Here is a 13,046-nt window from a genome sequence, read left to right as displayed (position 1 = left end):
GCCAGTGAAGGACAGCTGGTCATCAGTCACTACCTTAAGGTTGCATACTGACTTGACAGGTGTTCATGATAAGGAGCAGAGCTGAACAGAGATGGGGTGCTGAATAGACAGACAAACTGGGATAACAAAATGTGGCATCTTTACCTGGTTGGGTTGGACATGGTGTTACTTCATCTAGGTTGGAATATGAGTGAGGCATGCAGAGATGTGGTCCTCTGGAGGGAACGACAGGTTCAGTGTACGTTTGGCATAGCCCTGAAAAGAGAAACCATGGGACAGGATGATATGCCCTAGTGGGGAGGTGTATATAGAGAAATCATGGAACACTCCTGTGGTTGCCTGGAGCACTCTTGACATATCTATTCACTAGGACACATGGTAGGATCTGCCCAAGAGACAGGACTCAAACCACCTGAGGGCAGTTCCAGTGATGCCAAGGTCAGGTAGGTTCTGGTGTCAAAGGCAGAGAAGAGCAGGATGAGAACAGATGACATGTTGGTAGCTCTAGACAGCCATAATGTGTAGACAACTGTAAATTGAGTCATTTCTGTGGAGTGGCCCCTGTTGAAGCCTCACTAATTAGGATTGCAGTTACAATTTGAAAAGATTGATTGACAAAAATAACTGCAGCCACTAAAGACCTGATATCAAGGGGTGAAATTCAGAGTGCATAGCAAAAAATTTTACATTAACAACTTTTATATAGTGTCCCCACATTTTGTGCACGTTTACCCGGTTTGCCCAACGACAGCAAATGACGTCCTCGAGGTTACACATGAGGACTCATTAATGGGGTTGCATGGACTTGCTGATCTGTTCAACTTCTTAGCTCCTCTGTCAGCCTTCTAATAATACCCGTACAGATAGTTCAACAAAAAGTCAAGCCCTCCAATGAATTTCCCCCCTTTTTCTCACTGTATGTCTCATTACTGTGCAGACAGCTTTAAAATGAAGGTTGCCTCGCGAAGACGAATTCAAAAATGTTTTTTTTCACGAGACGTGGAATGAGACACGTTTCGATCACCTACCAGATACTCGCTAAGGCGCATCCCGCAGCGCGGCGTATTTACATACAAATAAGACTCTGTCCTTTTCAAGAGACACACCCTGCGGACACATTCCTAATCTCTTCAAATGCGCGTTTAGAAAACAAATTTCACTCCCCCTTCCTATTATAGAGCCATTGCTTCGATTCGATTTGTTTAATAAGTAAACTAAAAGCTGCACGGAGACCTGCGCAGCAGTCATCCAGGTGACGTCGTGGATGCAAGTAAATTCCATACATTTATTTAGTCCTTATCGATCAAAAATTATCACATTAAATTGTATGCCACGGGAGACATTCCTAAGTAAAAAACAGATAAATTAGGGTTATAGACAGATGTATACGGAAGGTTCCCGTGAAAATGTTGTCTTTTTATGAAAATGATCAATAGCCTTCGATTTCAAAACTAATTTATTCCAATCACAGGATCGTGTGGGATGGCAGAGCCCGTCACCGCAAAGCAGAGACCAATACTAGAAGTTGTCGCTACACGATTGCAGGGAATGCGCTCCTTGATGTCTTAAATTAACGCTTGGACTATGGGATGGCGCCGTGGTTAGCTCCTGAAATACCAACAAGGACAATGGATGTGCGAAGTTTGCAGGTTCTTCGCGTGTTAACACATGCAGATTACGTTAAACAGCGACTGTGAAGTGGCCCCATATTGTACTTGCTCCGAGATGAAGTGGTATCATCTTCAAGATTCTATTCAGTAGTTATGGGGGAGGCTTCGGCTGCAAGGGGGATTTAAAATGGATGGGCGAACGATGATAAATACCGCCGACTATCGCAATCCTGAATTTGATTAATCGGGTTCGAAAACTGATTGATAAAATTATTCTTCATAGGTTATATAGTGTATGAAACCGCAGAAACTGTCGATTTTGCTGTGCTTCATTGTCTACAGACAATGTGTTGTTAAGTTTTGTTTTGGAAAGCTATGCTATCACTTTCATTCTTCCACTTTTCATAGTGATGTGCATAAAGTTGTTTTGTTTATAAATGTATCATCATAATAAGCACTAGGTGTTTTGCTACAATACTTAAAATACGACTTCTGTCTCCAAAGTAGGAATTTTCTCGTGGCTGGTATGAATGCGTGTAAATATGCCCTGTGATTTGCCGCCAGTACACCCCCAGTTGGCTTCTGCCTTACAGCTGCTGTCAAGACAAACACCGGTCTATTTCAGAACTAAGAGAACAGATGATGGTTAAAGCTTGATTTTTTTTTTTGTTAAAGATATGAGATGAACATGCTCGAATATGATGCCGATTAGTTCATGCCCATTGAAATCTTATTAACATATTTGACTCCGGATGAATTTAGATTTACACAGGATAAATTTAGATTTACATTTTTCTTTTTGCTTCTCTTTCTTGAACTTGCATTTTACCGTCACTGTAATGTTTTCATAGAAATAGCAATATCGGAAGTAGCAGAACCACACGAATAGCTTCGCTCAGACTGTCTGAAATCCGAGGCTCTGTCGCCGCGTGACATCACAAGCGCTTAAACCCCGCCCTCCCGGTGACGTCAACAGCCTTGCCTCAACACCCTCCCCTCCACTTTAGTGGAAACCGACAAAGGAGTGTAACTGGCGTACCTGGAGCCGTAAAGGAAAGAGGGTGTTATACGTCTACCGGTAAGTATCCCGTGTGAACGTGTTACTCATTTTCAATGAGTGAGAGCGCGTCGACTTGCCTACAGTGGGGCAAAGTGCAGTTTACTCATCGCTGCTTCGGGCAGCTGCTCTTAACGGTATGCTGGTGCGTAAAAGTGGCGGTGTCGGGTTTATCAGGCGAATGTGGGAGTCGCAGAGGCATGAAGAACCTGAGAGTGGGCCAGAACCCAAACTGCTGTGGACTGAGGAGCTCTGTGGAGTTCTGCTTGGAGCTTGAAGGATGAAAGTGAGGTCCTAGCCAGCCGACACATTTTCTTTTCTTTTAACTGCATTAACGATTGGCATTCATTGGCTACTTTTGGGTTACCCATGGAAACGAGAGACGGCCAATTAAACATCTGGAGGATGAAGCCCAATCGCGAGACGCAGCAGTTCCCACTTCGCACCCAGGACGACGTTGCTTGGATGAGCCCCCGAAATCAGTTCCACTAAAGATGACCTGTTCTACATTAATGCAGATTACCATTATAATGATAAGCGGTTACAATGAAGATGCATACACAATTTATCCAGGAATTCACGAGAAAGGTGGAAAGAAATGTTTTTTTTTCTAACTCAAAAAATTAATTCACTGTGAAGACCCTTTAGACAACGTAAATATTGTTTATTGTAGGGCAGTTTAATTGAAACGAAAGATGTTAAAAAAAAAATCCAAGTACTTTTTATACTACATCCTTATGCTGAGCATGTGCACGAATCGGTATGGTACCAAAGGGACCTAATGGGACCATACAGGATTTTTTTTTCTTTCCTCAGATATTTAATTGATCTGTGATTTCTTAGGCTCCCATAGCACTTAGTGCACGAACATGAAATTAAAAAGAAAAAAGCAAACTGCATCTTTACAAGTTTATAAGTTACGCTTGTAATAATCCGTTTACATTTAAAAGCTTGGATGCGATTTTAACTGTGAAACTGAGGGACACAGTATCAAAATGATAGATATAGACTGTTAGTTTTGCTTCTACAGTAAAAAACGAAAAAAAAATCTTAGCCCTCTGTTCCTTGGGGATTTATTTTCAGTGCAGTTGTTGAAAGCTACAACTAATTATGCTGTCTCCTGCGGCAACCTCAGTTCACGCATCAGATATTTCATCGAGAAACTGTTTGATTGATGTGACTAATTGCTTACAAACAAACACCGAAAGACCCCTTTGACACAGAATGGTTCTGGGTTAAGACCTGGAAAAAAAAGGTGTTGATGTCCACTCTCCAAAATGCTTTTTGCTCTGTCATTTTTATTTTTCACCATTTTTCCCTGCCGAATGCCTACATTGTAATGTGTTTACGTAGAGAATGCTTTTATTCAGTTTATCTTTAAATTGCTATGCATTAGTCCTTTTATACATAACGTGGGTCAGTTTGGGAGACTAAATTGACATGAGCTAGCGTTTTACATTCTGATGCTTAAGCCACTATTTCACAATGCTCTTTAAAAAAAAAAAAAAATTGGCAGGTTTTGCTGTTGAAGGGTGTAGTGTACTCTCAACTGATTGTGAAAGGCAATAAATAAACTTACTAAACTGGTTAAAATCGATGCATAAAGCATTTTATGTAGTAATTAGAGCTGCTGCTGCTTCTTTGCTTCAGAGCTCTAGGTTTGAATCCGGAGCACAATATTGTTAGTTTGGCTTTTGTTCATCCTCTTCATCTTAATGTGTGTTTTCTCAGGGTACACTGCAACCCCCCTCCCAAGGTATGCAGGTTAGGTTTACTGGTGCCTTCAGTTTGGCCCAGGAGAAGTGTGAGTGTTTTTTACCTGATTGACTGTGCTGTATGATAGATTAACATATGATTTGACACTGAATTCAAGCAAAGTACTTAAAAAAAAAAAATAAAAAAAATAATGAACTTTTCCAAGGCTTTAAGGTATCTGGGGAACATGATGCAGGGGAATCATTTTAAGGAGCAGGAGTCCTACTGGACTGTATGATCCTTCCATCCATCCTCTTCCGCTTATCCAAGGTCGGGTCGCGGGGACAGCAGCTTGAGCAGAGATGCCCAGACTTCCCTCTCCCCGGCCACTTCTTCTAGCTCTTCTGGGGGAATCCCGAGGCGTTCCCAGGCCAGCCGGGAGACATAGTCCCTCCAGCGTGTCCTGGGTCTTCCCCGGAGCCTCCTCCCGGTTGGATGTGCCCAGAACACCTCACCAGGGAGGCGCCCAGGAGGCATCCTGATCAGATGCCCGAGCCACCTCATCTGACTCCTCTCGATGCAGAGGAGCAGTGGCTCTACTCTGAGCCCCTCCCGGATGACTGAGCTTCTGTATGATTATTTTCAAAATGACTTCTTTGAGATTTACAGTTGGTTGCTCTCTGGAGGACTGTTCTACACATTTATGAATGCTCCCTAGACAAGTCTGAAAACTGTCCATGTTTAACCAAGAGCCAGTTGTTGAGCTGGGCTTTCTTTTGAATAGATTTATGGTTACAGTAGTAGCAGAAAGTTTCAAAGTGCGCCTTGACTTTTTGCTTATTTTCTAACAATTTGTTTTCATAGATTAATATATTTTCAGGACTCCCAAATCACACATACCCTAAAATATTGTGAAGCATGCCATTTTATTACACCCTAATCAGGGATGATTTCAGCTTAGCAACAGATGCTGCTGGGTTTGATAATGGATGGATGAATATTGTTTTCAAATGTAATGTTCTAATACACAAAGTCGAGGAATTTTGTTGTAGACCAACTACAGCAGGATATTTATTGTCAGTTTTTTTTCAGATCTTTTAAATAATGTCTACTATGTAAAGATCTGTTATATGATGTTTGTAAGCCGAAATTTAAAAGTCAATGCAGAGAAGGAGCTTTTAGATTTATTCTTTTGTACTGCTTAGGTAGAATTTTTATGTATTTGTTTTTGACAGTTAACTATAACTAGAACTATATTGGTTATTATGATTAATTGAAAGTACTCTTACATAGCACAGTTTGCATTAACTGCTGCCCTGAGTGCCTTGTGTCTGCTTCTGCTGGGATTGTCTCTGGCTCTCTTATGATGGTGAACCTGGAGGAAGCTAGTCTAGTAAACAAGAGGAGCTCATTGCCCTTACACATTTACGCATGTAGTTAAAGTATGGCATAAAATAAAATCCAATAAGATAAAACACATCATTTGAAATAAGTATTTACAAGTGCACACAATATAAAAATATCTGGAGACTAGTTTTAAATTGAGACTTTTAAGATTCCTCATAATGATAAGATAATTAAACAGGCACTCAATCTACATTATATTATGTATTTTTTGTTGTTGCTGAATTAATATAATGTGTCCGTGCATAGTAATCTATTGATTGGTGCGAGAAAAAATAAATAGATGTCCAAATTAACACATACACATATACAGAATGCTGTTAGCAAAGCCTTGCTTTTATTCAACGTTGTTAAAGGTGCGTTTCATTCTTTAGCAGATTGTAAACGGGCTGTTTCACTTGTCAATAAACCCATAACTGTGGGTGTTATTTAGAGCATGAAAGGCACATTCTAGATGAGAATGCCCTGAAAATACTGTGAAAATTGCACTCTGGTGATTGCATGCATATTTAAACAAGCGCACAGGAGAATGTGTATGTCTTAGAGCCTGCATGTTAAACAGGTTTACGTCACAATTAAAGACTAATTCACTTCAAAGGATTTGTGACAGCAGGTTTACTGTCGCTCACATCATATATTACCGGTTTTAACATATGAAGGCAAATTAGATCAATTTATTTTTAGTAGATCTATTTAGGAAGGATTGTTTTTATGTACTTCTTATTACATTTCATTTATTTTACTGATTTACATAGTTTTCAATTAGTTGCGGTTAAAGTTGCCATATAAGGTTAAACTACATTGTGTTAATGAGGCTTTATTGCTTACCTGGTTCTTCCACAGTCCAGCTTTGAAACTGTAGATTATACCTGTACACAGATTTGAACAAGGAAAATTGTGTTATGCAGAGTGGTGGCTCTGAGGCTAAGGATCTGTGCTGGTAATCAGAAGGTTGCCGGTTCGAATCCCCGTCACTGCCAAAAGAGATCCTACTCTGCTGGGTCCTTGAGCAAGACCCTTAACCTGAAATTGCTCCAGGGGCGCTGTACAATGGCTGACCCAAGGGGTATGTGAAAACTAACAAATTCCTAATACAAGAAATTGTATAAGGCGAAACAAAGAACGAAAAAAAAAAAAAAATCAATAGTATTGTGAGAATAATGGAAAGTTCTAGTATGTCTGTGTAGCATTGGAGATGGTCAAGTGAGGAAGAGTCATTTGCCTGTCATTTCTAATTACAAGAAAAGGATATACTGTAGTATCTTATATTTCTTTTTTTTTTTGTTTCATGCTTTTTTTACTGGTATGTCAAAGTGATAATCTTATGGTGTTAATTAACCCTTTGATGGAGTGGTATTAGTTCCAGACCAGATCCTTGATTGCATCTTTGTGTTGCTGAAGTAGTTTCTGTTCCCCATTACTCAGTTGTGGAAACATACTGTATTTAGCCTCCTGCTTATTATCTTCTTTGTAAGATGTGATAATAGGATTACAAGCCATGACCCTGCTTTTCCACTCTAGGTCGACTATTAAAATTATATAAAATCTGATTTCATAACCTACTGATTATGGTACTGACAGTCGATTGAGGAAAGCTTCATCTCTCCAATATGGCCCAAGTTATGTCTGAGGAAAATGCAAGACTGCTTTTTCTTGTCCTGCTTCAGACTGAATTTTTTAAGTCCAGTAAAGTTCACATTTTAAAGCTTTAATTTAACATGGCTTTCCTCTGATAATCCCAGAGTCCCTGTGATTGTTGTTGCTTTCCATGTTATGTAGCACTGTGTGTTTCATGTAAGTTTTTTTTGGAATTGCAAAAAATAAGTCTAAGCCACATTATGTTTGCATTATGTAACTGTAACCATACAATGTATTGAGTTTTTTTTTTTTAATTCTTTTTCCTAACTTTCCAAATGTGTTCTGCCTGGGTTAACCATATACCTACTGTGAGAGCTAAAGAGTGAATGTGGCCTTTGGTTGAGTGGCATATTGTCCAGGGTTGGTTCACACTTTCTGCCCAGTGCTGCTAGGAAAGGCTCAGGCATTCTCAACCAGATCACGAGATTAGCAAATTGATAGATGGATACTTTTGGGGAAAACCATTGTTAAAAAAGAAAAAAGGATAGTGCGACAAGGCATCTCAGCCATAAAGAAAATAATGCATAGTCCATTAAACTGTAAACTGTCAAATTAGTATAAAGTGTGCTGCTTGATTCATGTATTTTACATTTGATTGATGCAGAGCAACCATTTTTTTTTTTACCAATTTATTACAACACTCAAACTAATTGTGGGCAGGGGCCCTAAAAGAAAAGTGTTGATATTGTCATTTTAGCTTGCTTCTTTCACAGTAAATTTATTTCTCCTGTGTGATCAGTATATAACATTGCTCCCGTGAGAGTAAAAAAAAAGACTGCAAGAATAGAATGATTTTTAGTAAAGCAAATGTTTTACGCAGGGTACATGTTTTATGGAATTGGAGATTTTTTGTCTTGGCATTTTCCTTCAGACTGTAGGCTTTATAATTGACATAAACACTCCAAATAGTTGTGCAGTCCCGGCCAATGTAATAAAAACAATGTGTGCTCCCTCTTCATCCTTTCTCATACCAAGAATACAATGTGCTTTTCCTTTTGCAGCACAAATGTTGTGGTTAAGGCTTTAAGACCTCCTTCAGAAGTTCCCAGGCAAGCCGGGGGGGGGATGCAGAATTAGGAAAGTACTGTGACATTGAAAGATGTTTGCATAAATCATTAATGCAAAAAACTGCTGAAGAGCCCCTGGGGGCACTCTGACAGACCATTGTATATAGAAAATGTTGGAACTAGGAAGCCGAGTGACACACTATATGAGGTAAGTGCTTGTTTGCAAGATGCGGAATAATTAAATGCACAGGCTGCCTTGGAGCGTTTTTACATACCTTCTTTGCTGCGAAGCCATTGTAAAGAACCGCTTTTTGTTATTAATAAATGCAAGAGAGACATAAATGTTTGAGCCTTTTATGTCTTTTTCCCTGTCTTCATTATTGTGAATGATAAACAAGTACTACTTTTAGAGTATAATAAAATCTACTTTGTTTTTGTAGGTACATTCTTATAGTGCACGCCGGATATATAAAATTAATATTGGATGACAATTGAAAGTAATATGTGTGAAAAAATGTGAAAAACTGACATTATAAAATAATAGCAAGAAACATAGTGAAATAGATGATGAGGCTGAACTGGCAGCCTTGAGGTTTAAAGTCTGATGCCTCCGCCACTATGCTGCAGTGATATTAATGTTGTTGTGCTGAAACAGGCTGGTGATGTTTGCTGAGCCTTTCTGTACTCCTCATGCTAAAGAAGTCAATGAGCTTCAAGCCTATGCTTTCATGGAACTGATTGTGCAACTGCAGAGTCAGGCTTTCCCCGAAGCAGCCTTATGTTAAGTCAAATATTGTGTCCCCAGTATTTGAAAATTAAAACATATTGGTGCTCTCCGGCTGCTAATTCTTTAACACTTTAATGTGAAGGAGTACTTATTCATATACTGTAAGTGGGGCTTCCACAAGAGTGTGAGCCATAACTAATCAAATATATACCAACCCCTACTTTGAAATCAACCACATGTTTCGTACAGTATATACCAAGTTACATGTTAACATTTTTAGATATATCTTTTTCATATCCACACTGTAGTAAATCATTCAAGTTCTTGGGCTATATGGTTATAGACCAATTTTAAATGCAAGGTCTGTTGGTTTTGCTTTTGCTGAAAAAAACAAAAACTTAATAGCAGTGAAGGTTTAAAAGCTTTTAAAGCATACTGTATTTTACAACAACATGAAGAAAGCTCTTTTTGCTGTATTCTACCAAGATTAAATACAATCTTTGTAATACAATTGGGCAGAGATAATGAGAGAAACCATCCATGGAGGTGTGGTCCTTGACTGAGCTTGGTTCTCAGTGGTATGGAGTTCACGTTGACCCAACGGTTGTACATTTCTATCAGATATGTGAAAAGTTTGGAACTGACTGCCAGCTGCCATCTACTGTTTACTGTTTTGTAATGCAGAAGTGGAATTTCAAAACTAAAAACTGAAAATCAGAAATAAAATTGCGCCTGTTAGTAAAATTAGGACTACTTTAGTAAAGGTTAATTAGTAAGAAAGTAGATCTATATGTATGCATGTATATAATGTTAAAATCTCATTAGTACAGTATATATGAATGGAAGCCATGGTTTTTGATACAGTTTGTATGTTTGTAGCTGGAGATCCACAAAGGGAGAAAATAACTTGCATATCTTTTAAGTTTTTTATTCCTAAGCTTTCAACAAAAAAAGAACATCCAGATAATAAAAACGACTTTATGACCAACACCTTCCGAACCCCACCCTTCACTTGGTACATATTGCCTTTGATTCCTGTGTGTCTAATCATTTTCCTCTGAAAATGACATCTGGTAGGTTGTCGAAAATGTAGGAATAAAAAATTATTTTAAGATATGTGACTCATTTTCTCCCATTGTGCATCTCTAGCTACAATATATAAAACGGTTTTATTATGAAACAACTTCAACTGTTCATGTCAGGGCTTTCTCGGCTTGCTTTTTTTTTTTTTTTAAAAAAAACAAAACATTTTCCTGTTTCAAATCCTGAAATAGGATTGTCCTCTAGGGCTTGTACAGGACCTGGGAAAATATTGCAGAAGATCACTGTGCAATGATTTTTTTTTTTAATGACTGGGTGATATAGAAATAATTTTTTGAAGATCATGTTGTTCTTATTTTGCTATACAGTAAAGCTAATCTTTGAAAACCTTGCCAGGCTTACCAAAGACTATTGAGTATTGTTTGATTACTTGCACAGTTTTGAAGGGTCCAGAAGGAACATCGCATCATGATATTACTAATTGAGGTCTTTTGCCACCAAACTACTGATGAAATAACATGAAACTATATTTGTTTTTTTCATTCTCATTTTCATTTTCATTCATTTTTATAAAGGTTAACTACTGTATATCCTCAAAGATGTATGCGCCATTTCAAATTTTAAAAGATGTTTGCTTCGCGGAATACATACCCTATATATTATTACTGAATGATGCTTGCTAAAGATACCATTCATAGAGGTACAGCTGATATTGTATTTTTTTCCGAGAAACCTAAGCATATTTGAGATATAGAAGAACATGGATATGCATACTTTAATGTAAAAGTGACTTTATTGGCACATCTGCTTACGTTTAGTGTATTGTTCAGTTTTTTTAGGTGCATTTGTATAAAATGCCTATTTTGATTACCATTTCTCTATGTCTCTGTCTACATGAAACAACTTGGCTCCCAATGGAATGATTTTGATGAAATTTGGCAGTTATTTCTCAAGGGTATTTGTCAAGAAAATTCAATGTTGATTGAAATAACTCAAATACAGCACTTGTGCAAATTTTTTAAAATTTAAACACTCCCCTTGAAAAGCATTGGTGAATTTGCAAACTTGCCTATGGTATCTCATTACAGGGAAATATTCTGTGAGACTTTAATTACAGATTATTTTACCATTTACCTTGAGAGAGGAGGTCAGCTTGTATGTGCTTCTCTTGTACTCTTCCAACAGTTACCTCTAATGACACAACAGATCTCCAACAAAAGTTAGTCTCACACCTGGAAAAAGTGAGTGTGCAAGATGCTGGTACACCATCTCCCTTCTCTTGCTGCTTGAGGTACATTAATAATAAATATGTAAATAATACATTTTATTTATATGGCACCATTCTATGCTCAAGGCGGTTTTAACAGTATTAGGGAAATAAAAAGACAAAAAGCCACTTATCCAGAAATTAATGTAAGAGAAAAGGAATTCTATTAAGTATTGCTCTGTAAGCATAGAATGAACAAATATGCATTTGGTGTTTGTTACACTAAATATACTTAACCTCACGGTTTCATTATTTGCACATTATAAGGATTCAGTATTACTCTTGACACTTTGAGACTTCAACAGACATTTTAAATCTCCCTTGGGTACTTCATTCAAAAATGTTAACATTTAATTATTTTGAGGTACAGTTAGTCATAGACCCTCCACAACTAACAGTAGGACAATAGTTGAAGCCATTTTTACATCTTTTGTGTTGGACTTGGCTGTTGGTAAAAGCCACCATAACATAAGCTACCTCCATGGGGCACGTTATTAACTACATGACATTGTATAGTAGGGTTAAAAAGAGTGGATTTAACGCGGTTTACTAAAACATGCAATTGCTTTATATTATCCCTTGTTATTTTGTAATTTTATTAATTGTTATGACAATATCTATATATATAAAATCCCTATGTACGTCCAGGTGTCCGTGTGTGGGTGTCTTCTATTGAAGTGCGCATGCGCGGGGCACGGTGCTATGCGCGATATTACTGTCAGAGAAAGTTAGAGGCGTTTTACGGAAATACAAACCAGTATTACTGCGAGAGGAAATTAAAGGTACACAGTACAGTGACGCATATTACAGCCACATACAAGCCAGTATTACTGTCAGAGGAGATTAAAGGCATATTACCGACGCGCACGCCTGTATTACCGCCAGAGAAACTTAAAGGTATATTACGGATGTATATTACAGACGTACAAGCCAGTGGACGTACAAGATGGTATCCTTTAATAAGGGCGCACACAGGCATCCTTCAATAAGGGCGCTCACAAAAAAGCGAGCCTCAAAAGGACGACCTCAATTGGGCGTAGCGAATAAAGGCGCGCGTAAATAAAGATCTGCACCTGTTGCTCTTCACATATTCCAGAGCCATTTGAACTAAATTATCTACGCGCCCTTATTGAATAGAGCCGTACATGACAGTATTATTGTCACAGAAAATTAAAGACACACAATACATGGCGGCAGCCCACGAAGAACGGTCAGCTCAGCAAGTAAACATCAACAAAAGAAAGGCTGAAAGAAAGAAAAATACGACCAACAAAAAGAATGAGGTCAAAGTCCCTTGCCATTTAATATAGACTGTTCCTACTAATGTTTATGCACTACTGTTCTAGCGCCCATTATTGTAACGGGCTAAATGACTAGTATAAAAATAAAATATGATAACTGACTCTTTAAATTACCTTAAAAAACTTTGAAGTCGTCAAACGCACTTGGAATGTTACACCATGCATACATTTTCTAACTTATTTTCTTTATATGAGTGAGTGCAGCTGGGTATCTCCTAACCAAAGACTTTTTGCTTTTTTTGTATTGTGATTGAGTGCAGCAACAACTGTTTCCAATCAAAATTCTAATCCCAGATGTT

General features: G+C 38.1%; 1 protein-coding gene across 5 annotated transcripts in view; it reads left to right on the top strand.

Annotated features, from left to right (window-relative positions):
• The window catches only part of LOC114655926 (SH3 domain-binding protein 4-A-like), a 165,787-nt gene that overhangs the window by 14,006 nt on the left and 138,735 nt on the right, over positions 1-13,046 (top strand). For 3 of the 5 annotated variants that reach the window (XM_028807239.2, XM_051930595.1, XM_051930594.1), the window contains exon 1: positions 2,545-2,688. The exons of 1 other annotated variant lie outside the window; for it this stretch is intronic. The gene's annotated coding sequence lies outside the window, so the exon portion shown is untranslated. Of the gene's footprint in view, positions 1-2,544; positions 2,689-13,046 lie in introns of those variants that run through there. One more of the 5 variants, XM_051930596.1, reaches the window with a different exon arrangement.

This window comes from Erpetoichthys calabaricus, chromosome 8 (assembly GCF_900747795.2).
Source record: "Erpetoichthys calabaricus chromosome 8, fErpCal1.3, whole genome shotgun sequence".
Lineage (NCBI taxonomy): Eukaryota > Metazoa > Chordata > Cladistia > Polypteriformes > Polypteridae > Erpetoichthys > Erpetoichthys calabaricus.
The sequence above is the reverse complement of the archived record's forward strand: the minus strand, read 5'-3'. Positions and strand labels throughout refer to the sequence as shown.